Source organism: Neomonachus schauinslandi, chromosome 1, assembly GCF_002201575.2.
Source record: "Neomonachus schauinslandi chromosome 1, ASM220157v2, whole genome shotgun sequence".
NCBI lineage: Eukaryota > Metazoa > Chordata > Mammalia > Carnivora > Phocidae > Neomonachus > Neomonachus schauinslandi.
In genome coordinates, this window is record NC_058403.1 from 107,302,948 (window position 1) to 107,305,916 (window position 2,969).

At 43.6% G+C, this 2,969-nt stretch overlaps 1 pseudogene; it reads left to right on the forward strand.

Moving 5' to 3' along the window:
• The first annotated feature begins 2,094 nt into the window (after window positions 1-2,094).
• LOC110576764 lies at window positions 2,095-2,759 on the forward strand (annotated as a pseudogene).
• Window positions 2,760-2,969: the final 210 nt, after the last annotated feature.

Here is a 2,969-nt window from a genome sequence, read left to right on the forward strand (position 1 = left end):
AACTCTGGAACAGCCAGATGGAAGAGATGCAGACGACAAGATATAGGGAAAGGGTGTGGGACTTCTGTGCTCTCTCAGGGCATGCTACCTTCCCAAATACCCACACGGTCACCAACCTGGAAGCTCTCCAAACCCTGTCCTTTTGGATTTTATGGCTTCATTACATAGGCATAATTGATTAAATCATTGGCCAGTGGTGCCTGATTCAACCTCCAAGCCTTCTCTCTTTCCTGGAAATCAGGGGGTGGGACTGAAAGTTCTAATCCTCTATTCTCAGTTGGTTCCCCTGGCAACCAGCTCCCACGCATAGGCATGGTCCAAAAGCCACGTGATTAACATAATAAGAGACACCTTTATTGCTGTCATCACAGATATTTCTAAGGCTTTAGGAGCTCTGTGCCAAAAGCTGGGATGAGAGTCACATGTGTATAAATCACAGTATCACACTGTGAAACCAGATAAGTTTTGTGCTTCCAAAGTACAGTGCTGGGACAGGTGTAGGATAAACATTCCCATTACAAAAGGGAGAAATCAGAGGGAAGAAAGGGATGATGGGTCTCAAAGGAATCCAGTACCCAGCAAGGTAAACTCCATCAGATCCCAAGGCTCAAGATTAACCCCTTTTGGTTCCTTCACCTTCTGGGTCCCTAGGGGTGGCAGACCTGCCCCATGGCTCTGCTGGGTGAGGATGCCACCCTTAAGGATGCCACCCAGATAGTCCAGCCCCCGTGGCTCTGGATGATCCCACTCCTATAGTTTTGATTAGAAGTTGTCTCTGTCTCCCTTGCTTTTAGTCTAATCTGGCAATATCCCTACACATACAACCCTATAATCTCTTTACCGAGTGATAATCCAGCCTTTGGTGTTCTCTCCTGAACACACTTTCTCATTATTTGCAATATGGGCAGGATGAGAGCTTTCCAAATCGTCAAGTTTTAGTTTCTTTTCATCTTTCTTCCTGCATTTTAGTACAAGCAATGAGGAGGAACCGACTCTGAACACTTGTTTAGAAATCTCCTCAGCTAAATATGCAATTTCGTCACTTGCAAATTCTGTCTTCCAAACAACACTAGACCGTGAACAAAATTCAGCGAGGTCTTTGCTGCTTTATGACTAGGATTGCCCTTCCTCCAGTTTCCTATAACATATTCCTCATTTCTGTCTGGGATCTCACCAGATAATGCCCCTAATGTACATATTTCTATAGTATTTTGTTAACAATTATAATAGACATATATGAAAGAGAGAGAGAGAGTTAGAGATTGAGATTTATTATAAGGAGTTGGCTCACACAGTTATGAAAGCTGAGAAGTCCCAGGATCTGCAGTCAGGAAGCTAGAGACCCAGGAAAACCAATGGTACAGTTCTAGTCTGAGTCCAAAGACCTGAGAACCAGGACAGCTGATGATGTAAATTCAAGTCTGAGTCCAAATCCGAATGCAGGAGAAGACCAATGTCCCGACTTGAAGACATTGAGGCAGAGAGAGCAAATTCTCTCTTATTCTGCCTTGTTGTTCTCTTCAGTCCTTCAGTGGATTGGATGCAGCCCACCCACATTGAGAAGATCAATCTGCTTTACTCAGTCTATTGATTCAAATGTGAATCCCATCCAGAAAACCCTCACAGACACACCCAGAATAATGTTTAACCAAATGTCTGGGCACCCCATGGCCCAGTCAAGCTGACACATAAAATTAACCATCACAGTGTATATGGAGGGGCTTGTGGGGATTGAAGTCAGATGGGCAGGCCTGGGGCCATTTATTAAGAGCACACATGGTAAGCCTCCTCAGAATTGATGTTCTCTCTTAGCTAATAAGGGACATTTAAAGGTCTTTAGCAGCAAAGACGCAAGATCACAATTGTGCTTTAGTGTTTTTATTAACATTAATGGTGGTGGTTGAAATTTCTTCAGAAATTTACCCTAGATACCCACAAGTCTGGTTAAGACAGAATAAAATTGAGAAGTTCTCAAATCTAGAGTCACATTCCAATTTCAACACTTACTATTTGTGTGTATTTGGCAAGTTACTTAATCTCTTTCTGGGCCCCAGTTTTTGCATCAACAGAGTCGATTGCTTTGTGGGGTGCAACATGGAGACGACTAGTGGAACTGCTGAGCCGGTTTCTGGGGAACTGGTGTCTGCAGCACATGCTCTTTCTCTCCCAGCTGGGTCTTATGGCAATGATCCTGAAATTGAGATGGCTTGGGCCATAAAAGCAATGCAGCATGCTGACGTCTACTATAAGCTGATATCATCAGTTGACCCACGCAGTTCCTGAAACTCACCAAAGTGGATGACCAAATCTACTCAGAGTTTCGGGAAAATTTTGAGAAACTCAGGATAGATGTGTTGGATCCAGAAGAACTCAAATCAGAATCAGCTAAAGGGAAGTGGAGGCCATTCTGCTTGAAGTTTGACGGGATTGTAGAAGACTTCAACTATGGTACTTTGCAGCGACTGGGTTGTTCCCAGGGTTAAACTGAGGAAAACATCATCTTTGCCCCCAGGATGCAATTTTTTGCCATTGAAATTGCTTGGAACCGGGAAGGCTGTAACAAAGCAGTTTACACTAGTGTTCGTGACAAAGAAGAAGAGAAAGAAGGCAACCATGGAAGAGAGAAAGGAACTGATAGGGGGTGGGCAGAAGAGAAAGGAGCCAACAGAGAAAGAGAAAAAGCAAAAACCAGTAAGGGAGCAGAAAAAGAGAAAGGAGCCAACAAAGAAATCAGCAAGAGTGGTGAAACAGCTATGTAAGGCAGACAAGGAACAGCACTCTGGAAGCTGTGACTCAACTAAGTCTACAGATACTACGATGCTATTGCACAAACCCCTGTGGTTAAATGTATGTCCTTGTACGATTGAAAGACATTGAAGGACGTTCTTTCTAGCCTAATAATCAAGAGCTGCTCTGGTTGTTCTCTTGTATGAACCAGCTTAAAGACTATTAGTGGGGTCATAGTTGAG